We start from the raw sequence: 26,003 nt of genomic DNA, 5'->3' as shown, positions 1-26,003 counted from the left end.
AAGGAGATGCCCTAAGTCCCATCCATCCTGACACTCTCCAAAGTCTAGGTCTAGCAGCTCTCCACCTAATATGGAGGCACAGAGGAGCCTGTGAGTCTCCTTTTCTTTTTGCAAGCCAGCAAACCAGGCAAGGTTAGGCCAACTGTGGAACAAAGAGAAGCCTCGTGAGAATTAAACTCGTGACCTCATTCCCATTAGCACTAATTCAGCCCTGAGCACAGGCAACACAGTGTTCCCAAACAGAGCCAATACATGACTACTTTGTAGCAGATTCTCTCTTTTTGGAAGAGTAGCCTGTGGAAATATCATATAGAGAGATGAGTTCTTGATTGGTCATAGAAGTAATGATTCTTTTGCTATGCTGTTCTGGACTAAAAAAAAAAAGAGATGTTATGAAAAAACACGATGTGTTTAGATCACCACATGACAGGCGAATGCATAGCCAGTGGAGTAGAGTAAGTAGAGACTATGTGTAATATATGGTTAGTTACTCCAAACTATGCAAGTATTTTGTCCCCACTCTGGAAGAGAAAAAAAGTGCATATTTCTTTGGACTTGTAGGGAAATATTTTGGGTAGAACACAGCTTGGGCAGCAATGGAAGTAGGAAATACTCATAATTCCCATTGCCTGCTTGTTAGTCTTATTTTCTTCCTTTTAATTTTCTTTTCCTTCCTTACCTACCTGTAAATAGTCAGAACATGAGGCCCCAGATTTCCTGTCACTCCTAAATGAAAGGGTTGAAATAGTCTCTAAGGCGTTAGGAACTCAATATATTTAAAAGAATAGCTTGCTCCTCTTCTCAGGAATAGTTATGAAAGAAAATTAATAAAATAACTAGAAAGGGCCATGCTTTACACAAAGGCAGGGGACAGCATTCCTGGTATTTGTCAAATTATATCATGTAAAAATATGATATTTTTAGAGTAAAAATCATGATCTAAAGTCATACACACATATATATTAATTTTACTTCTGTAACAAAGTATACAGAAGCAAACAGGAAGACAAATAGAAAAATATTTTGTGTGGTGGAGCTATATAATTTTTTCTTTTAAACTTTTCTTTAAGATATAGGTATAATTATTTGTTCTTTGTACACATGCACACACACACACACATTCATATGCACACGATATCTGATAGAGCCTAAAAATCAAAGGTCAAAGTGTCAGGACTTCCCTGGTGGTCCAGCGTTCTAAGACTTCGCACTCCCAATGCAGGGGGCCTGGGTTTGATCCCAGGTCAGGGACCTAGATCCCACATGCTGCAACTAAGAGTCCGCAAGCCACAACTAAAAATCCTGCATGCCTCAACTAAGACCCAATGCAGCCAAATAATATTAGAAAAAAAAAAAAAAGTCAAGGTGTCCTGGCAGAAAATGTTAAGGGGAGGGGAAAACTAGACTCATCAGTGATGTTGTGTCGCTTTCTCATTCTCATTCAGCCTGCAATACAGCAACAGCTTCCTGTCCCTTTTCATGGCCCAGAGTATTGTAATCTTTGTGGTAAGGGGTCCTGAACCAGGAGGGCTGATGCATCTCACCTAGCAGAAATATTGCGAGCACGGCAACACTCTTGACATTTGTGCTCTTCTGTAATTTAAGCAATCTCTTCTACTTACAAACTCACAACTCCACAGAGAACCTGGTTGAGAACTGGGTGGTGGTGGAAGGTGGCATGTTATTCAACTAATCTGACTCAATCTTGAGAGGCCAAAACAGTAATTCAACAGGAGACTCTTAAAAAAAAAAGTGTGATTTATAGGTGTTTTCATCTCACACCATTTCCTGTCAAATAGAGTAATAGTTATTGGGTACAATTAGAAAATAAAATATTTTGTTTCAAAGAATAATGAAAATGGCTAGCAAAACTTTTTATTTCACATTCAAGTAAGTCTGCTGATTGGAGTAATTCTGATGGTATCCTTCTTTATGCATAAGAGCGAGAATGAAAGCAAATGTTTTCAATATGCTAACTATAGGCCAACTTAGTAACTTAGTATTTCATATGTAGTAACTCATCTAAACCTCATAACATGCCACAAAGTAGCAAGTACTATGATACTTATATTAAATAGGAGGAAACAGAAACAGGAAGGTTAACTTACTTGGCTAAGATCACACAATTAGGTGGTGGCTGGAACTCAGACATAGGCTGTTCTTGTAAAAACTGTCATTTTTTTCTGAAAATGAATGGATTCCTTTTTCTGAAAGAGAACAGAATCTGTCATTTGTTTCATGTCTACGAAAAAGAAAATTTTCAATGATTTAAACATAACAGTTGACATTTATCAAGTGCTCCCTCTGTGTCAGAGAATTTCTAAGCACTTTCCCTGAAATATCTCATTAGGGCTTGCAATAATCCTTTGAGGTATTATTAGCTCCATTTTAAAGACCAGGAAACTGAGGATCAGAGAACAAGTAACTTGTCTAAGTTCCAAAAAGTAAGAGGGACATAAGATTCAGGTAGTTAGACTCCAGGGCTCACACCCTTTACCACTACTTTGCATGTTCAATGGATTAGTCAATCATTCACATTTATTGAACACTCATGAAGTTTAGAGTGTTGAAGGGTACCTCCCACTTGGGATATATTATTACCTTCCCTTTGGGATATACTGTTTGTCTGTTAGCATGAAAAGTGAAGTCCAGGAAGCACCATTAATTAGGACCATTTGAAGTCCATGGAATTTGGCTATCAGATGACTGGTTCTTTGCTAATGTATTCTGACTGGCTGCAGACTTAAATCCTGCACTCTTTGCCAAAGCATTCTTGGACTTATTATTAACGTTTGGGTAATTTTCCAAGACATGCCACACTTATATGAATAACTATTCCTGTCTTGTAAATTGGTAGAGTTGTTATGATTTCTCTCAACGACTACACTCTGGGCAGGAAGATGGCATCAGGATAACTAGATAAGGTAAAATTTATCTGTAAACTTTGTTCAACATGGTATCCTTGATGTATGCTTTGTAGAAAGGGGAGAAGCTAACAATGAGAATGAATAAATTAAAAACTGATATTCTAGAAAGAAGACAGATTGATAGCTGATTGTCAGGGACTTTGCCACCAATAACCTGGATGACCTTACGTTTTCTGTGATCCAGAATCATAATATGTAAAATGGTGGGGTTAGGGTTAATGATCTCTAGAAGTGCCTTCTATTTCTAATATTTAAGTGCTTTATAAATAAGAGGTATATTGTGCAGGGAATGGGGTATGGAGAGATTGAGAAGAGTAATGGTGATAGTTTGTAGATACAGACATATAGTGAAAAAGTGATTTACAAAGTAAACAAAGTCATTAGAATATATTATAGTTTAGGGATGTCAAGCTGCTAAATCCCTGCCACTAGCAGTTTATTTTTGATCAAGCACTAGCCAATCACAGTTAACAAATTCACCCTTAGCAGTTTTTATCTACCAGGCCTGGACAGGGTATGTGAAGTCTGTTCATGTGGCAGTAGGATGAAATCAAGATGGTCATAATCAGTAATCAGTGTTACAGCCAAGAGTTGAGAGACAATGGCTCAAGTGGAAAGGCAAGGTTAGCAGCTAAGTCAGAAGAAACGGACCAAGAAGGCATGTTCGAAAGGCTTAGGAAATCTCGGAACTTGTGTAAGAATTTGGTTGCTGAGCCAAGCTTCATTCATTCTAGGGCACACAGGCAGATGACACCAAGCCAGTGGGCAAGACTGATCAAAAGCACTTACTGATTTTTAAGTTATAGAAAAAGCATCTGATTAAAAACAAAGCAAAACAAAAAACCTAAGTTCAAATCCTCACTCCAATATTACTGTCACAGTAGAAAGGTTAATTAATATCTCTGAAAATCATGTTTTTCCAACAGCAAAATCGGGTTAACCTTCCTCAAAGAGACTTTATTTAAGGATTAAACTAGGGACTTCCGTGGTGGTCCAGTGATTAAGACTCCGTGCTCCCAATGCAGGCGGCTCGGGTTCAATCCCTGGTCAGGGAACTAGACCCTGCACGTCACAACTAAAGCATTCCTCATGCCTCAGTGAAGATCCCTTGTGCCACGACTAAGACCTGGTGCAGCCAAATAAATAAACAAATAAATAAATATTTTTACAAAGGATTAAACTAGATCTGTACATGAAATTGCCCCCAAACTAAAATATACCATACACAATGAAAATGGGCTATGGATGTTGCATCATTTCAATTGACTACTCAGACAATAACTCTTTCAGGAGACAGTTTCTTCCCTGTTGGATTTACATAATGCCTAGTCACTTGAAATTTAGTTAGAATCTTGAAGGTTCTATTAAAAATCCCTGTTATGTCAAAGATCATTCTCAAACACTAAAACAATTGAAAGAGCTTAGAAGAAGAGTATTCTAAGGACTCAGTGTGGGATTAATAGGAAGATTCTCAGCTGTGAAAAAAGATAAATGTTGAAGTTCTATATGACTAGATCTGTGCAGACTGTGTCCTCTGAAGACTGGACCATAATAACCAGTGTGGAGACTCAGGCAGGCAGGGGGTGGTAGATCTCATAGAGCAGTAACTGACCACAGGGACAGAGAGGTGTAAAGGCCAAGTGTGCTGGATGTGGAAACAAATGACCAACCTTCTTTCTCATCTAATGTGACCCTGTGGACAAGTTTAGTGCCTTTACTACATTTGTGAAGTGAGGGGCTGGGACCAGGTGACCTCTAACATTTCTACAAGTTATAATAGTCTATGATTCTGCAAATTAACTGTGTCCCATATTTGTCCATCAGATTTCACCCTTCAAAGCATGTTCATAACTATTAATCACTTATTCTATGAGGCAGGCATGGTGTATATTATATCAGAGTTGGGTATGTTTCCCTTTAAGAATTCTTGGTAATTATAAATTATTTTCAACTATCATGTGATATGTTGGCTGCTATGGAAACTGCATTAATACATGAAGCATGCAAAGACTGTCGCCACATCAGATGTTGCTGCCCTTTGGCTATGCTATCTTACTCATATGGTTTTTGTTTTTGTTTTTTGAAAAATCTTTCTCTCTTCTCTTTTTCTAAACACATGGATATTATGCTTATAATCCAAGAAATCTCATTTTGAAGTGACTCATTCTTATGAAATGTACTCAATGACTTGCAACAAAAGATTCTGGTAGAAACACACCTGGAAAAAATATTCCATTTAAAAATATATACATAGTATTCATTTAGTATTTCTATGGCTCAACTAAAATGTGAAAAGAAGCTATGGAAGGGGGAGCGAGAAGATGGCGGAAGAGTAAGACGCGGGGATCACTCTTCCTCCTCACAGATACATCAGAAATACATCTACACGTGGAACTTCTCCTATAGAACACCCACCGAACGATGGCAGAAGACCTCAGACCTCAGACCTCAGGCAAGAAACCCCCCCACGTACCTTGTTAGGGCAAAAGTAAAAAGAATAAACAGAGACAAAAGAATAGGGACGGGACCTGCACCAGTGGGAGGGAGCCGAGAGGGAGGAAAGGTTCCCACACACTAGAAGCCCCTTCGCGGGCGGAGACTGCGGGTGGCGGAGGGGGAAGCTTCAGAGCCGCGGAGGAGACCACAGCCAACAGGGTGCGGAGGGCAAAGCGGAGAGATTCCCGCACGGAGGATCGGTGCCGATCAGCACTCACCAGCCCGAGAGGCTTGTCTGCTCATCCGCTGCGGCGGGCGGGGCTGGGAACTGAGCCTCGGGCGGATCCCAGGGAAAGGTCTGGAGTTGGCAGAGCGAAAACAGCCTGAAGGGGTTAGCGCACCACAGCTGGCCGAGAGGGAGTTTGGGAGAAGTCTGGAGCTGCCGAAGAGGCAAGAGACCTTTTCTTCCCTCTTTACCTCCTGCTGCGCGAGGAGAGGGGTTTAAGCGCGCCGCTTAAAGGAGCTCCAGAAACGGGCGCGGAGCTGCCGAAGAGACAAGAGACTTTTTCTTGCCTCTTCGCTTCCTGGGGCGCGAGGAAAGGGAATTAAGGGCACCACATAAAGGAGCTCCAGAAACGGGCGCGAGCTGCGGCTGTCGGCGCGGACAGCAGAGACGGGTGTGGGGCGCTACGGTTGCTGCTGCCGCCACCAAGAGGCCTGAGTGCGAGCGCAGGTCACTCTCCACACCGCCCCTCCCGGGAGCCTGTGCAGCCCGCCAGCGCCGGGGTCCCGGGATCCTGGGACTGCTTCCCCGGGAGAACGCGCGGCGTGCCTCGGGCCGGTGCAGCGTCACGCCGGCCTCCGCCGCCGCAGACTCACCCCACATCCGTGCCCCCCCACCCACCGCCTGAGTGAGCCAGAGACCACGAATCAGCTGCTCCGTTAACGCTGCTCCTTTGACCCCGCCCTCTCTGAGCGAAGGGCAGACGCCCTCGGACAACCTGCGCGCAGAGGCGGGGCCAGGTCCAGGGCTGAGCCCCAGGAGCTGTGCGAACAAAGAGAGGGGGTGGTCCCTCCCAGCAGCCTCAGAAACAGCGGGTTAAAGCTCCACAGTCAGCTTGAAGTGCCCTGCATCTGTGGAAAACCTGAATAGACAGCGAAATATCCCAGGTTGAGGAAGTGAACTTTGGGAGCAAGATATACTATTATTTTCCCCTTTTTTCTTTTTGTGAGTGTGTATGTGGGTGCTGCTGTGTGAGATTTTGTCTGTGTAGCTTTGTTTTCACCATTTGTCCTGGGGTTAGACCGACCATTTTTTTTTTCTTTCTTTAATAGAAATTTTTCTTCTTAATAATTATTTTGTTATTTTAATAACTGTATTTTACCCTACTTTATTTTGTCTTCTCCCCTTTCTTTCTTCCTTTCTTCCCTCCTTTTCCTATTTCCCTGCTTCCTTCCTTCCTCCCTTCCTTCCTTCCTTCCTCCCTTCCTTCCTTTATTCCCTCATTCCTTCCTCCCTTCCTTTCTTCCTCCCTTCCTTCCTTCCTCCCTTCCTTTCTTCCTCCCTCCCTTCCTTTCTTCCTCCCTCCCTTCCTTTCTTCCTCCCTCTCTTCCTTTCTTCCTCCCTCCCTTCCTTTCTTCCTCCCTCCCTTCCTTTCTTCCTCCCTCCCTTCCTTTCTTTATTCCCTCCTTCCTTCTTCCCTTCCTTTCTTCCTCCCTCCCTTCCTTTCTTTATTCCCTCCTTCCTTCCTCCCTCCCTTCCTTTCTTTATTCCCTTCTTCCTTCCTCCCTTCCTTTCTTCCTCCCTCCCTTCCTTCCTTTATTCCCTCCTTCCTTCCTCCCTCCCTTCCTTTCTTCCTCCCTCCCTTCCTTTCTTCCTCCCTCCCTTCCTTCCTTTATTCCCTCCTTCCTTCCTCCCTTCCTTTCTTCCTCCCTCCCTTCCTTTCTTTATTCCCTCCTTCCTTCCTCCCTTCCTTTCTTCCTCCCTCCCTTCCTTTTATTCCCTCCTTCCTTCCTCCCTTCCTTTCTTCCTCCCTCCCTTCCTTTCTTTATTCCCTCCTTCCTTCCTCCCTTCCTTTCTTCCTCCCTCCCTTCCTTTCTTCCTTCCTTCCCTCCCTTCCTCCTTTCTTCCTTCCTTTCTTGACTTTCTACTTTTTTCTCCCTTTTGTTTTGAGCCGTGTGGATTAAAGGCTCTTGGCACTCCAGCCAGGTGTCAAGGCTGTGTCTCTGAGGTGGGAGAACTAACCTCAGGACACTGGTCCACAAGAGACCTCTCAGCTCCACGTAATATCAAACGGCGAAAATCTCCCAGAGATCTCCATCTCAACACCAAGACCCAGATTCACTCAAGGACCAGCAACGAACAGTGCTAGACACCCTATCCCCAACAAAGAGCGAGACAGGTCTACAGCCCCATCCATTAGCAGAGAGGCTGCCTAGAATCACAGTAAGGCTACCGACATCCCCATACACGCCCCCAGACGTGGACCTACCCACCAGGGAGACGGGATCCAGCCTCATCCACCAGAACAGGGGAACTGGTCCCCCCAACCAGGAAACCTGCTCAACCCACTGAACCAACCTCAGCCACTGGGGACAGCCACCAAAAATAGATAGAAATTCGAACCTGCAGCCTGCAAAAGGGAGACCCCAAACACAGTAAGATAAGCAAAATGAGAAGACAGAAAAACACACAGCAGATGAAGGAACAAGATAAAAACACACCAGACCTAACAGATGAAGAGGTAATAGCCAATCTACCTGAAAGAGAATTTAGAATAATGATGGTGAAGATGATGCAAAATCTTGGAAATAGAATAGACAAATTGCAAGAATCAGTTAACAAGGACCTAGAAGAAATAAAGAGGAAGCAAGTAACAATGAGCAACACAATAAATGAAATGAAAAATACTCTAGACGGGATCAGTAGCAGAATAACTGAGGCAGAAGGACGGATAAGTGACCTGGAAGATAAAATAGTGGAAATAACTACTGCAGAGCAGAAGAAAGAAAAAAGAATGAAAAGAACTGAGGACAGTCTCAGAGATCTCTGGGACAACATTAAACGCACCAACATTCGAATCATAGGGGTCCCAGAAGAAGAAGAGAAAAAGAAAGGGACTGAGAAAATATTTGAAGAGATTATAGTTGAAAACTTCCCTAATATAGGAAAGGAAATAGTCAACCAAGTCCAGGAAGCACAGAGAGTCCCATACAGGATAAACCCAAGGATAAACACGCCGAGACACATAATAATCAAACTGTCAAAAATTAAATACAAAGAAACCATATTAAAAGCAGCAAGGGAAAAACAACAAATAACACACAAGGGAATCCCCATAAGGCTAACATCTGATCTTTCAGCAGAAACTCTACAAGCCAGAAGGGAGTGGCAGGACATATTTAAAGTGATGAAGGAAAAAAACCTACAACCAAGACTACTCTACCCAGCAAGGATCTCCTTCAGATTTGATGGAGAAATTAAAACCTTTACAGACAAGCAAAAGCTGAGAGAGTACAGCACCACCAAACCAGCTTTACAACAAATGCTAAAGGAACTTCTCTAAGCAAGAAACATAAGAGAAGGAAAAGACCTACAAGAACAACCTGAAACAATTAAGTAAATGGTAATAGGAACGCACATACCAATAATTACCTTAAATGTAAATGGATTAAATGCTCCCACCAAAAGACACAGACTGGCTGAATGGATACAAAAACAGGACCCATATATATGCTGTCTACAAGAGACCCACTTCAGACCTAGGGACACTTACAGGCTGAAAGTGAGGGGATGGAAAAAGATATTCCATGCAAATGGAAATCAGAAGAAAGCTGGAGTAGCAATTCTCATATCAGACAAAATAGACTTTAAAATAAAAAATGTTACAAGAGACAAAGAAGGACACTATATAATGATCAAGGGATCAATCCATGAAGAAGATATAACAATTGTAAATATTTATGCACCCAACATAGGCGCACCTCAATACATAAGGCAAATACTAACAGCCATAAAAGGGGAAATCGACAGTAACACAATCATAGTAGGGGACTTTAACACCCCCCTGTCACCAATGGACAGATCATCCAAAATGAAAATAAATAAAGAAACACAAGCTTTAAATGATACATTATACAAGATGGATTTACTTGATATTTATAGGACATTCCATCCAAAAACAACAGAATACACATTTTTCTCAAGTGCCCATGGAACATTCTCCAGGATAGATCATATCTTGGGTCACAAATCTAGCCTTGGCAAATTTAAGAAAATTGAAATCGTATCAAGTATCTTTTCTGACCACAACGCTATGAGACTAGATATCAATTACAGGAAAAGATCTGTAAAAAATACAAGCACATGGAGGCTAAACAATACACTACTTAATAACGAAGTGATCACTGAAGAAATCAAAGAGGAAATCAAAAAGTACTTAGAAACAAATGACAATGGAGACACGACGACCCAAAACCTATGGGATACAGCAAAAGCAGTTCTAAGGGGGAAGTTTATAGCAATACAATCATACCTTAAGAAACAGGAAGCATCTCGAATAAACAACTTAACTTTGCACCTAAAGCAATTAGAGAAGGAAGAACAAAAAAACCCCAAATTTAGCAGAAGGAAAGAAATCATAAAGATCAGATCAGAAATTAATGAAAAAGAAATGAAGGAAACAATAGCAAAGATCAATAAAAGTAAAAGCTGGTTCTTTGAGAAGATAAATAAAATTGATAAACCATTAGCCAGACTCATCAAGAAAAAAAGGGAGAAGACTCAAATCAATAGAATTAGAAATGAAAAAGGAGATGTAACAACTGACACTGCAGAAATACAAAAGATTATTAGAGATTACTACAAGCAACTCTATGCCAATAAAATGGACAACCTGGAAGAAATGGACAAATTCTTAGAAATGCACAACCTGCCAAGACTGAACCAGGAAGAAATAGAAAACATGAACAGACCAATCACAAGCACTGAAATTGAAACTGTGATTAAAAATCTTCGAACAAACAAAAGCCCAGGACCAGATGGCTTCACAGGCGAATTCTATCAAACATTTAGAGAAGAGCTAACACCTATCCTTCTGAAACTCTTCCAAAAGATAGCAGAGGTAGGAACACTCCCAAACTCATTCTACGAGGCCACCATCACCCTGATACCAAAACCAGACAAAGACGTCACAAAGAAAGAAAACTATAGGCCAATATCACTGATGAACATAGATGCAAAAATCCTCAACAAAATACTAGCAAACAGAATCCAACAGCACATTAAAAGGATCATACACCATGATCAAGTGGGGTTTATTCCAGGAATGCAAGGATTCTTCAATATACGCAAATCAATCAACGTGATACACCATATCAACAAACTGAAGGAGAAAAACCATATGATCATCTCAATAGATGCAGAGAAAGCTTTTGACAAAATTCAACACCCATTTATGATAAAAACCCTGCAGAAAGTAGGCATAGAGGGAACTTTCCTCAATATAATAAAGGCAATATATGACAAACCCACAGCCAGCATTGTTCTCAATGGTGAAAAACTGAAACCATTTCCACTAAGATCAGGAACAAGACAAGGTTGCCCACTCTCACCACTCTTATTCAACATAGTTTTGGAAGTTCTAGCCACAGCAATTAGAGAAAATAAAGAAATAAAAGGAATCCAAATAGGAAAAGAAGAAGTAAAGCTGTCACTGTTTGCAGATGACATGATACTATACATAGAGAATACTAAGGATGCTACCAGAAAACTACTAGAACTAATCAATGAATTTGGTAAAGTAGCAGGATACAAAATTAATGCACAGAAATCTCTGGCATTCTTATACACTAATGATGAAAAATCTGAGAATGAAATTAAGAAAACACTCCCATTTACCATTGCAACAAAAAGAATAAAATATCTAGGAATAAACCTACCTAAGGAGACAAAAGACTTGTATGCAGAAAACTATAAGACACTGATGAAAGAAATTAAAGATGATACAAATAGGTGGAGAAATATACCATGTTCTTGGATTGGAAGAATCAACATAGTGAAAATGACTGTATTACCCAAAGCAATATACAGATTCAATGCAATCCCTATCAAATTACCACTGGCATTTTTTACAGAACTAGAAAAAAGAATTTCACAATTTGTATGGAAACACAAAAGACCCCGAATAGCCAAAGCAATCTTGAGAACGAAAAATGGAGCTGGAGGAATCAGGCTCCCTGACTTCAGACTATACTACAAGGCCACAGTAATCAAGACAGTATGGTACTGGCACAAAAACAGAAATATAGATCAATGGAACAGGATAGAAAGCCCAGAGATAAACCCACACACATATGGTCACCTTATCTTTGATAAAGGAGGCAAGAATATACATTGGAGAAAAGACAACCTCTTCAATAAGTGGTGCTGGGAAAACTGGACAGCTACCTGTAGAAGTATGAAATTAGAACACTCCCTAACACCATACACAAAAATAAACTCAAAATGGGTTAAAGACCTAAATGTAAGGCCAGACACTATCAAACTCGTAGAGGAAAACATAGGCAGAACACTCTATGACATCAATCACAGCAAGATCCTTTTTGACCCATCTCCTAGAGAAATGGAAATAAAAACAAAAATAAACAAATGGGATCTAATGAAACTTAAAAGCTTTTGCACAGCAAAGGATACCATAAACAAGACCAAAAGACAACCCTCAGAATGGGAGAAAATAGTTGCAAATGAAGCAACTGACAAAGGATTAATATCCAAAATTTATAAGCAACTCATGCAGCTCAATAACAAAAAAACAAACAGCCCAATCCAAAAATGGGCAGAAGAACTAAATAGATATTTCTCCAAAGAAGATATACAGATAGCCAACAAACACATGAAAGAATGCTCAACATCATTAATCATTAGAGAAATGCAAATCAAAACTACAATGCGATATCATCTCACACCGGCCAGACTGGCCATCATCAAAAACTCTAGAAACAATAAATGCTGGAGAGGGTGTGGAGAAAAGGGAACACTCTTGCACTGCTGGTGGGAATGTAAAATGATACAGCCACTATGGAGAACAGTATGGAGGTTCCTTAAAAAACTACAAATAGAACTACCATATGACCCAGCAATCCCACTACTGGGCATATACCCTGAGAAAACCATAATTCAAAAAGAATCATGTACCAAAATGTTTATTGCAGCTCTATTTACGATAGCCAGGACATGGAAGCAACCTAAGTGTCCATCAACAGATGAATGGATAAGGAAGATGTGGCACATATATACAATGGAATATTACTGAGCCATAAAAAGAAATGAAACTGAGTTATTTGTAATGAGGTGGATAGACCTGGAGTCTGTCATACAGAGTGAAGTAAGTCAGAAGGACAAAAACAAATACCGTATGCTAACACATATATATGGAATCTAAAAAAAAAAAAAAAAAAAAAAAATGTCATGAAGAGATTAGTGGTAGGATGGGAATAAATCACAGACCTACTAGAGCATGGACTTGAGGATATGGGGAGGGGGAAGGGTAAGCTGTGACGATGTGAGAGAATGGCAGGGACATGTACACACTACCAAATGTAAATTAGATAGCTAGTGGGAAGCTACAGCATAGCACAGGGAGTTCACCTCTGTACTTAGTGACCACCTAGAGGGGTGGGATAGGGAGGGTGGGAGGGAGGGTGACAAAAGAGGGAAGAGTTATGGGAACATATGTATATGTATAACTGATTCACTTTGTTGTAAAAGAGAAACTAACACACTATTGTAAAACAGTTATACTCAAATAAAGATGTTAAAAAAAAAATAGTGAATTTTAACAAGGAAAAATAAAGTGTTTCCTTCATTAAAAAAAAAAAAAAAGAAGCTATGGAAGAAAAATTAAATTAATCAGCTGGCATCATGTTTATATTAAAATTGAAAAGGAAAACGATGCATGAGTTTAAACATAATTTTTTCATTTTAAATAATATATAAAGATATTTAGTATGTCTGAGTTCTGACCAAAGCTATGAATTTTTAAACTTTGCATACATTTATGAACTTTGAGCACTTATAGGCATCAATGAATCTTAAAAGATCATCATAGCTTTTACATCTATACAGATTAAATGTAACTATATATTACATATACGCATATAATATACATAATATCTGTAAACACTTACCACTGGCTATAGACTGAATATTTGTGTTTCCCCAGAATTCATATATTAATCTAATCCCCAATGTGGTGGTATTTGAAGGTGGGGCCTCTGCTAGGTGATAAGGTTATGAAGGTGGAGCCTTCATAAATGGGATTAGTGCCCTTTTAAGAAGAGACCCCAGAAAGATCCTTTGTTCCTTCCACCACGTGAGGACACAGAGAAAAGACTGTAGCCTGTGAACCGGGAAGCAGGACCTCACCAGACACAAAATCTGCTGACACCTTGATCTTGAACTCCCCAACCTCCAGAACTGTGAGAAATAAATTTCTATTGTTTATAAGCCACTCAGTCTACGGTACTGTTATAGCAGCCTGAACAGACTAAGATACCACCTGCACTCCAAAGCCTGATATCTGTGTTTTGAACGCAGAGCCTCTCTGTCTTAAGTTGGACTCAATTTTCTTGAAATTGCCTGTGTTTTTTTACCCCAAGAAATAATGGAGAGGTAGATCCACAAATTATATGGACCAGAAGTATTTACTTTCTCCTACATTCACTGCTCTTTGGCAAACGTATTTAACCTCATTCTTTACCATCTTCCTTGCCACCTTGTGATGCCAACTTTGAAGTAATAACAGTCAGTACTATACTTTTCTTGGTGTCAATTTATAGGCTATTATAGGATACATACTTTTATTTGCATTTCTCTGATTCATAATGAGTTGGATTTTTATGTACCTATTACTTAATTATATGACTTCTGTAAAATAATTATTCATAAATTTGGCTGTTTTGCTTACTGATTTATATTAATTATTTAGATATAAAAGGAAGTAGACATTTTAATAGAATGGAAAATGTTAATGTTTGATATATTAAAGGTTTAAATTTTTATGTAATAGGCAAATGTATTTTATCTTCATACATATTATGGTTTCATTCTTAGTAAGTTCTCATCTTCCATATCTTAAATATCTATATGTATTGATATTTTATAGTTTTAGTTGTTACCTTTAAACTTTTCATTGCTTCAATATATTTTAGATGTAATGCCAACTGAGAATTGGCTTTTTTCAAAATAGTTAATTTTTCCAATGCAATGTTAAACATAATACCTATTTTTCTTCGAATTTGTGATATTTTAAATCCTATATTGCGATTCTAACATTTGTTCTAGAGCTACTCCATTATCTGTCCCTCAATTCCTAAGCTACTACCACACTATATTAAATATTATATCTTTAAAATGAAATTTATAATCTGATAGCATGATTCACAATTCTCATTTAATTTTTCCAGATAAGACTAATAAAGTCCTCACCCCCAATCAAAATTTCCAATGCTCTTTCTTTTCTGTTTTATTTCTTTTCATTTTATTTGTTCTGCCTTATTTTTAACATTTATCTCAAACTTGTAAGGAGTCCTTATTTTGCCAGAAATATTTCATATTGCGCTCAGTTTGTAGAATTTTATTTGTACAGAGCACCTTGGATGAATAAGTTAATATTGGGAAGGAGTTCAAAAAGACATTGCAAAAGTTGTTCTGAATGTATGCAACCTGAAAAATGGACATTGAATATAGGAGTTTTTAAAGCAGGGATGGTAGCACTAGAGGTGGTAGCACTAGAGAATTAATATCTTATATAGGGAAAACATGAGATGTTTGGTAAGTTCAGTTATATTACTGAATTTGAGTATTCTCAGCCACAAGAGCAACAAATTTCTTTACCCTGGGAAGTTTGCTTGCAATCACACTCACATCACATAGAAGATTTGCATCCAACAATGTTACAAGAAAGACATATCTCCAGCAATTACTGCATTGCATTCTCTTATTCATAAATTTAGACAGAGTCATAGGAATTACAAGACCAATGGAATTATGATTTGGGGGCTTTAATGGAGGAAAGAAATCAGTATTTTAAAGAAGACCATACATACAAGGCAGTGAAATATCACAGATAAGCTAAGATTTGAAACATGATTCCCCTGTGCACTGGGGTTTGATGATGGACAATTCCTGAACCAATCTAATTTTAGTTTCCTCATTCATAAAACAGGTCATAATAATATTCTGTGAGGAATGTAAAAAACATTAAAGGAAATGATGAAATGATTTACAAACTAGAGGCACTTGAAACAAGGTACTAATAAATGTTAATTATTATATATTGCAATTAATGAGCAATTTTTAAGCAAGTAGAAACTCCCCATAATAGTAGGAAGTAAACAAACCATTGCCATGGAATATAAAAACATACAAAAAGCTCATAGACAGGAAAAGGAAGATCTAAATAGAATGAGGACAGAGACAAATCTAGCTGATCCTTTCTAAGGACTTTATTTTCATAGAAAGATAAACTTTGAGTCCTATAAAAGATAGTATCTCTTGTATATGGTGCTTGACTACCTGGAACTTGGTTTGAATTAAACTGTTTGAGACTGGAAATGTGACTGACTACATTTGTTTGAAACAAAGGCCCTAAAAATAACAGCAACAAAAAGGTGTTTATATGAAAGATCATCAACTGTCTGTAAGGGAGACAAGGAACAGTGCAGGGAAGTGATAATTTTGGACATACAACGGAGAACATTAAGACCTAAAGAAAAATTCAGAAAATAAGGCAGTTCATTTGCCAACAGAAATATCCTCAGTCAATCTTAAGAAAAGTTTTTTCTGTACTGGGAATGTGTAAGAGTTGTATTATTAAAGTTGTCTCCCAAATGTGTCACAAGTTCCATAACATTTGCGATGGCACATGCACTATGGACTGTAAGAAAAAGAGGTCCCAAGTTAATAACCAATCAAATGATTATGGGAGAGAAATGGAAAAATGAAAAAATTGAAATGTATTTTAAAACTGAAGGAGCTAGCTCTGATGGCCCGATTAAAAACCAGAAAAAACAAAAACAAAAACAAAACACTGCTGTGACCATTTATTTCTAGTGATACAGAAGTATATGAAATAATTTCTGAACAAATTAATAGCAAAAAGTCCACACAGAAGGTATAAAATGCACCATACCTTTTTCAGATAAGTTATCAACACCCAGAAGAGGAAAATTTATAACTCTTTAAGAGAGAGCATTATCAGAGTAAGACATCCTGAAAGAGATAAGAGATGGAAAATAGTATCGAGTCTATGTTCCTCAGATCTAAATCTACTCAAAGATGGTGGCAAGTTGTTGAGAAATGTTTGCACATGGAACTTCATTTTCAATAGAACTGACAATCTGCTCTTACATATCAACTGTAATACAAAAAAAAAGCACTTAAAAATTAAGGCAATTATAGATTGAAATTAAGAAAATGATGTTCCTTAAAATGTAGACAGTGAATTCTTCGACAGGACATCTCATCAGGTGATCTTTCAAGAAAGTGTGAACCCTTTGATGTCCAAGGGAGTTATTGGGATTAATTGACTTTGTGACTTTGCCATTCAAACACATTTTATAGCAGAATAAGATATTGAGAAGCAGAACACAAGTAAAAGAAGAATAAGGAGGAGGAGGAGGAAAAGGAGAAGGAGAAGGGGGAGAAGAAGAAGGACAAGAAGAAGAGGAAAGAGAAGTTAGTGCATTCACTAATTGTGGTACTCATTCAGATGACCAAAATATATTTCTCAGATATATTTGGTCTTCATTCATAGTTCTTGCCTCACAGCTCCCAACCCTTGGATTTTCTGCCATCACAATTGTGTTTATGTTAATGAAGGTGACTTTTGGATCTCACCACAGGGTGGCGGCTGGTTGCCAGGAGAACCAACCATGTGAGTAGAGGCTTGGAACTTTCAGTCCCACCCCCTGATTTCCCGGGAGGAGAGAGAGGCTTGAGGTTAAAACAGTCACCATTAGCCAATAATTGAGTCAATCATAACTAATGTATAATTAGCTTCCATAATACCCAAAAGGACAGCCTTTTGGCCCTTTTCAGAGACCTTCCACACTGGGGAACCAGAACACTTCCACGCGCCGTGGTGCCGAGCCCCAAATTCCACTAGGACAGAAGATCCTTTGTTTGGGACCTCACCCTATATATCTCCTTATCTGGTTGTTGATTTGTATCCTTTAATATCTCTTATAGTAAATTGGTAAACTAGTGAGTAAACAGGTTTCCCTAAGTTCCTGAGTGAGCCATTCTAGAAAATTAATTGAACCCGAGGAGAGGGTTGTGGAAACCTCTAACCGAAAGCCGGTAGGTCAGAAGCACAGGTGAAAACCTGGGCTTGCAACTGGCATCTGAAGTGTAGAGTTGTCTTGTGGGACTGAGCCCTTTACCTGTAGAATCTGACCCCATCTCCAGGTAAACAGTGTCAGAATTAATTTGAGTTCTCCGACACCCTGCTGGCATCTGAGAATTGCTTGCTGGTGTATGAAAGCCTCCAAAAACACATGTTGGAACTGGGTCCAGAAAGCCTTTTGTGCATTCATTTATTTTATCGCTCATTTAGTAAATATTTACTGAGTGCCTGCTTTTATTCCAGTCAGTGTTATAGGTGCTAGCGATACAATAATGAAGGAAGCTGTCAACATCCCCTTAAGTTTTACGGTAGCAACAAAGATGTGACAACATGTAAATTAGTTTATAATATTAGATAGTACTGTATTTTTTAACATCTTTATTGGAGTATAATTGCTTTATAATGGTGTGTTAGCTTCTGCTATATAACGAAGTGAATCAGCTCTACATATACATATATCCCCATATCCCCTCCCTTTTGCGTCTCCCTCCCACCCTCCCTATCCCACCCCTCTAGGTGGTCACAAAGCACCGAGCTGATCTCCCTGTGCTATGCGGCCGCTTCCCACTAGCTATCTGTTTTACATTTGGTAGTGTATAAATGTCCATGCCACTCTCTCACTTCGTCCCAGCTTACCCTTCCCCCTCCCCTTTTATAGCACTTACTACTAACATCCGCAACGTTGATGAAATCTCAGGAGGTAGAGTATTCAGAAAAAGTAGGCCCAATGTAAATAATCCAAATGAATGTTGCTCAGTAAAAGCCCAAGGAAGTTAAAGAAATAAAATCAGTTTCTGTGATAACTCAGCAATAACTCAGCAGTGCTTCCTGAGCACTCAGTGCACCAAATTCTGTAGTGCCCTGCCCAGGGCAGACTTACCCATCTCCAAGCTGATAGGAAATGAAACTGCAGCTTCTCACAGTGCAACTCACTCAACGTTTTATGCCCTCTGAGCAGGTGTAATAAATGGCTGCTGTGAGAATATATAGGCCCAGCCCCCTGCACCAATTTGAGACAACTCTGAAAGGCCATCACAACACCATATCTCCAGGTGAGATCAGCTGAGGCCTCAGCTGTAAACGTGAGGTCGGTCAGCTTCTGCCTGTCCTGTGTTGCCTCAGCTCTTAATTCCTTACAGGTGTGTCTCCAAAAGGCCTTTCCCAGTAAACCTTCTGCCTCAAATTCTCTGTCTCAGAATATATTTCCAGGGATCCAGTCTAAGACAGATAAATTGAAGGGAGTTAAGTGATTCCCCATGTAGCTTGGTGAAAATTAAGTACAGGTTTTTCTTGTTTTCTTCATGTGCTAATTGGCTATTTGTATATCTTCTTTGGAGAAATGTCTATTCAGATTCTTTTCCCATTTTAAAATTGGGTTCTCTATATTTTTTTATTATCGAGTTGTAAGATTTCTTTATATATTTTGGATAAAAGCCCTTTGTGAGGTATATGATTTGCAGATATTTTCTCTCATTATGTGAGTGGTCTTTTCACTCTCTTTTAAAAAATATTTATTTATTTATTTTTAATTAAACAATTTTAAAATTTTATACAATTTTTAAAGGTTACTTTCCATTTACAGTTATTACTGAAGTACAGTTTTTATATGAAAGGAAATGAAGTACAAAATTTGGGGGTATATTTAGATACTGAAGGTATATGAAGCATGCAAATAACATTCACTGAAAACTTTAAACGAGAAACTTGAGCTCATGTCTGTTTAAAAAATACTTTAAAAAATTTCACTTTACACTTGAAAGGGCTATACACTGCTCCTGATCAAGACCTATTAATGATGATCATTTCAAATTCTTGATAGTCACCATCAAGGAAAACCTTTGTTCATACAGATATATGAAATATCATTTAAACACATTTTAAAACTAAACATTTGAAATTATTGAAATTATGTGTAAAGGCATTAAAGATATTTTCCTTCATTAATAATTTAATGATAAAATGTCTTATAATAACTGTAATAGATTTAAAATCCATTCAAACTCTTTCCAATCAAATATTTCAAAATAATGGTGAATCTTGCATTTGCAGAATATACATACGTTGCTAGGGCTGTGACCCAGCCGCTAGCTTAGATGCCTCTAAAAATGCACCTGGATTGCAAGAGGAACAGAATGTATGCAAAGACAGTTTTAGATCCTAGCCCTGACTTTGGTCTGCGTACCACACTCTTTTGCGCACCTCGGACATACAACATACAGCAGCTCAATGGACCCACATCTACAGTGGCTGCTGATATAGATGTCCAGGTGGTAGAGGATTCCCTTCCTTATTATAGAACAGTAAGTGCTGGATTTTTCATGTGTTCACTGCTCACAGGGACCTTGGGCACACTTTCTGGCTGGCTCTGCCTGGACCATTGTCTGAGGAACTCAGAGAGAAAGGGCTTCAGTGATCCGAAAGCATTTCCTGACACACCCACAACTCTTCTGTGGCAGCCCATGGTGTGCTGCATACAAATTGGGTAGTTCAGGGGTATACTCCTAGGAGTATATTCTCAAGCGACCGAAAGATGATCTCAGGGGAATATGCAGATCTTCAGCAGTTTAACTGGGAAAAAGGAACTAAGATTTACAGTCTGGGCAATTCATGACATTTGCAAAGCTAACAGAAATGCATTTCGCAAGCTGGAAAACAGATGGACCTGTGGTAACTGGCTGAGCAGACCTGAAAAAGAGGAATCCTAAGGCAGCAGTGATCTGAGACCCGAGAAGCCCCCTGACTTAAAGTAGAGAATCATCCAAAGAGTCAGGAATAGGTCACACCATGTGCCTCTGGAAATAGGAGTGAAGGGAGAGAAGCTAAAATGAGGAAAATTGGGGGAAACTGCAAAGTAGTTGGAACTCTAGTTCCTCTTCCCTGCTATCTCAATGGACAGAAGACAGAGTATTCATGTCCTGGAAAAAGGTAAGATTGAGGGTCTTTGGAATGGGGATCAAGTGGCATGAATGAAAATGTTGGTATCACACAGAAAGTAGGGCATGCAGTGACCAGATGCATGTTGTAGGCTGGGTTGAAACCCCCAGTCTTCATTTTCTACTGAAGCCCCAGAATTCTTACAGCCAGACCTTTACCCACCAAGCAGGAGATGGAAGAGAACATTCTGGGGAATCTGACCAGTTCACAAGGAAAGAACTAAAGACTTTAACACTTGTGGTTCATCTACACAGTCATACTTTAAAGTTCAAAAACCCCACACACATGCTCAGTGTTTCCACTCAAGCTTTTAGACCAGCTTCTTCCTTCATCTGTGGGTTCTCGATTCTCCTAGTTTCCTCTGATAATCTGGCAATAACTCTCCAAATTAATGTTTCTCATTCTTCATCCACTGTAATTACTTGTCAGCACCAAGAACAAAAATTGCCCTTTTCCTGCCTTCTTTCCTGAGATCTGGAAGCTGAAACTGGAGGGCTCGATATAAACTTCAGATAAATCACAACAGATTATACATGAGCAACCGTCACGCCTGTTTCTATGGGGGCAACTCAGAAAGTTCACCCGAACACCCAACACCATCACCAAAGACGTTCAAACTGTAAACCAGGAGATCCATTGGATGGCCACTGCTGTCTTCGAGTCCAGCATCTAGAAATCTCAGCTGACTCTACTCGGGACTCAGAAACTGGGTTTCCAACTATTAATCTTTGTTTTTCTTTTATTTTCACAGAAACTGCTTTCATTTAATGCCTGTCTGCTAGCACCATCCAGCAGATATCCTCTACTACCAAGTTCCAACAGATGCTTCAGTTGGTCCTTAATGAACAAAATGCTACCAAATGAGAAATGGACTTACATTCGAAGAGACATGCTTCTTTCCTTGAATGGAAAGGAGAGACTGACAAGGATTCTCTCCTTTACCAAACTTTAGTCCGGTTCTTCTGAGCCAGACTAGCCCCATTCTTGGGCATGTTGCCCAATGGCCCAATTTTAACCAAAATCCCCCACGCTTGGTACCTGATCAGCCTCGATATCTGATGTCTGATTACCCTAGCCTGCTGATTTCAGCAAGAATACTGTTAGGTGAGTTTAACCAGAATCCCCTCACCCCTGTTTCCTCTTAATAAGTTTCCATCCCCACCCTTACATCTGTTCTTGGGCTATAAATTCCCACATTTCCTTGTTGTATTCAGAATTGAGCCCAGTTCTATACTGAGGTCTCTTTTCTCCTATTGCAATAGTTCCTGCGTAAAATCTTTTTTTTTTTTTAAATTACTTTACTATCAGACTGGTTTTTCTTTGACAAAGGTAACCATCTGTATAGAAAAGCTAAAGAGATTCCACAGGACTTCTTAGAAGAAATCATTTTATTGTTGAAGAATTAAGTAGGAGAGACTGTGGGAAGGCTCTAGTTTCTGTTTCAGAAAAAAGAAGTTTCTGACTTTAAGAAATGTAATTGCTATTACATACTCTGTTGTCTTGTATTTGGTTGATTACTGGTTTCAGCTGCAAAAGAGATGTACCATGTAACTTTTTATTTCTGAAATTATGTTGTAAAATTAATTCAATTATTCTCTCCATAAAGGAGAAACAGAATGTAAAGAGATTAAAGTTTGTTTGTTTGTTTTTTTAGTAACAGCCAAGAATAGTCTCTAAACCAATAAAAGATTGTGTGATGGTAATGATATTGAGGGAGATCTTGGTGATAGAGTTCTGTGATTAATTTAACTACAACACAAACTAGTATACGGATGGGTGGCATAGGGACATGCAATTACAAAGAAAATCAAAGGCAGTTTGCCAGTATCCAAAGTATACAGAGAAAATGACAATGATCCAATTAAGGAAGTATGTAGAGAATGTTGAATTCATGTGAAAGTTTATAATGTCTCTGCTATATGGACTGATGCCAGGGGAATTTAACCCAGCAGGAATCAAGACCAAGATTCAAGGAAATGATGCTTTAGGAAGATGAAAGTACAAAGGTAAAAGCCCAGACAATTAGGCATTCTCATTTACAAAGGAGACTTTGGACTCATTCCTGAGTTTTCTGAAAACAGGAAACCTACCCTTCAGGAAGAGCAACGTCCATGCCATTTTTACACTGTATATCCTAGGTTAGCAGCATTCACTTAGCAATGGAACCCTTTTCAGATTATTTTCTTAATCAACTCATATAAAAGAAAGCAGAGAAGACTGAGATTCTATTTCCAAAACTGTGCAATTCTCCTCCCAAAGCTCAGTACTGAGAAGTGCCATGACCCAACTCCTTCCACACCCATCATTAAAATCTAGCAGTAACTAAGTTAAAAGTAAAGTGTTCTTTAATACGATTGCTTTAGCACCCTCAAGGAATTTCAGGTTACTTAACACAGAAAAATCATGAAAAATCTTGCCTGTGATCTTGTGGGTTGCTTGGACCAAGTGTGGTTGTTGTTGTTTTTAAAATAAATTCTTCATCTAATGAAACATCTACAGGTTTTTATCAGCATTTCTAATCCATACACTCCATCTCTTTTAACTACTTCTGCATCTGTAACAGCAGGAAACTTCCTATATACATTGAAAACACAGCAAAAGACAGGAATTTTGTTGTTAATATTGCTTATATTGCACAAACATTATATAACCTTTAGAAAAAAAATAGAAAATAAACTAAAAGAGGAAAAATTACCTATAATCAAAACACTCAGAAAAATAATTAATACCATTTTGGTGTAAAGCCTTCATACTTCGTATGTATACTTTATAATATATGTATATATTTTTAATTGGATATTGGAACTAAATCTGCTTTCACATAACTCAGTCCTCTACCATGAATACTATACCATTCCCTGTTAATACATGTTTATCTTCATTCTCAATGATACATAGAATTTCAATATGTAGATTTATCAGCTTTTACTCAAGTACCTGTTAATGGGCATTTTTAGAGTTGTTCTTAACTTTTCACTAATAACTCTACAGTGACCATTCTCCTGAATATATATCTTTGCCAACTGCACAATTATTTCTTTATAGTATAGTATTAGAAGTAGAATTTCTTAATTAAATATTATGAAAATGTTCAACCTTTTGTTTATGCTGCTAAATGGCCCATTAGAAAGTTTGTATGAATTTAAAATCCGAAGAATGTTGGGAGAAAGGAAATAAGACATTCTACACCTCTAGGGCAAGAAAAAAGGTCTAACAAATATCCATTCTTGAAGCGTTGTATATTTTGATGTTTACTATGCTTTGAACCAATGCTTTTTTACTCAAACTCAAAAAAATTTTCAGTTATTTTTAGAGAATCTGCTCTCTACTCTTTTACATTTAGCATGACAGGCACTTTGTGCAAATACCTTTCACACTTAAGATTTAAAAGGAGAATCACAAAAACACTTTTCTAAAAACTGTTGCTTAGAAGAAGAAATCAAATTATAGAAGACACATAACTAAGAAATTCATGAAAATAAGAATACTTCAAATAAATATGAAATGTAACTAAAGCCATAGTTAGTTTTAAAATATGTGAAACATTCAACTTAAGGAGTTAGGAAAAAACAATCAATAAAAATGCCAATGGAATAGAGACCATGTATATTTTTGCTCATAATTTTAAACTCAAAGCCTAGCAGAGAGTAAGAATTCAATCGTTCAATGACTATATAAATGAGACACTGTGAATGAGAATATATAAGTAAGGATTTCATAAAGACAAAAGATAAAGTTAATGAGGTATGAAAAAAATGAACCGAAAACCAAAAACTGAAATATTTTTTATATTCGTATTTTTAAAAAGCTGTTGGATGATTTTTTTGAGGTGTTGGGCAACATTTATCTATCTTCCCCTATTTTTGTGCTTTTTTTCTGCTTTGTAGAGAACAAAGGTCCTCCTCTGAGATATGAAATTTGGTGTCAAGAACTGGGAGGTTTGAAATTTTATACTACTTGCAAGTTAAATTAGTCTGCCTTTGTTTTATAGAGCTGGCAGAGGGCATAAAACTCCTGGGTCAGAGATGAAGGACTTTATTATTTAGAGCTACAGAAGAAGTCAGAGGGTCAGCACTTGCATTGGTTCTGCCAGGCAGAAATCCCACAGAGCAATGAAAAGAGGGCTGGGTGATACCTGAACACACAACGGAGTGGGTTACAGGAGAGGAACTGTGACCTTAGACCAGTAACCCTATCTGGCCTTTGCCCTGGAGGGAGACACTCTCTCAGTCTTCTAAGGCTACTTGCTACATAAACCTCTCTGAAAAGATAGTCTGGAATGAAGTCAGTCAGTGCCTTTACTTGCAAGATGCGCAGAGATGCTAGAAACCCATGGAGAATCATCTCCTAACAGAAAGAGGGGAAGGAAGCACTATTACTGAATGAGCAGCAGCAAATAGGTTTGTAGTTTTATAAAAAAGTGGAGATTTTTTTCCAGTGTTTTCTGAGCTTTTTCTGTTTGATCACCCACTTTAATGCTGAAGGCAGCTGAGGAAATAAACAGTTGTGTCTTGCAATTCCTCACTTCATGATTTCTTGAATCTAACAGATCTTTGCTATCTTCCCCAACCCAGATATTCAAATGTTTTGTAAGTTTCTAATTCCCTATATTAAACCTCTTCCTGCTTATAATACTTAGTGTATTTTCTGTTTCCCTGACCAAACTCTGTCTGATACAATATATAAAAACACGGATCCGGAAAACAGACTCTCACATATGGGAATCTGGGATTAGTCATTGGAAGGCCATATGACTTCTTCATCAGTGGAAAACAAAAATAGGTAGTCCAAAGAAAAGACAAGTAGGAAAGAGTGTCTATTAAAGAGAAGTTTATGGCATGATCAGAGGGGCAAGATCCTTTTATGACTACTCTTAGAAATATATTTTTCAGCAAGTCAATAGATACAGAGCTATAAATTCAGAACCAGAAATAAGATTTGGTCTTGTGAGTTATAGATTTACAAGGCAAATGGAATTTTTATCAATGCTTTGCCTCTTATGTAAAAGGTGGAGTATTGACTAGGAAGGAGTAGAACTCTAAGAACTGGAATAAGAATTTTCCAATGGATTCCAGTGAATGTGAGGAGTTTAAACTGCTTACTTCCACTAATCCTTGCTTTCCATCAGAAGCAGCTTATCTTCCCCTATGAGGGGACGTTAGCCTCGCTTTGCCTGTTGATTCTAAATTACCTCGGTGAAGCGTCCCCTGGTAAGGCCATGCCAGTTCTGTTCAGAACCTATCCACACACCTCTCATTGCTTCCAGACATGTAATCAGAGGCTGCGCACAGGATGTTGG

Source organism: Kogia breviceps, chromosome 9 (genome assembly GCF_026419965.1).
Source record: "Kogia breviceps isolate mKogBre1 chromosome 9, mKogBre1 haplotype 1, whole genome shotgun sequence".
In the NCBI taxonomy this organism is placed as follows: Eukaryota; Metazoa; Chordata; class Mammalia; order Artiodactyla; family Physeteridae; genus Kogia; species Kogia breviceps.
Note: the sequence above shows the minus strand (reverse complement) of the source record.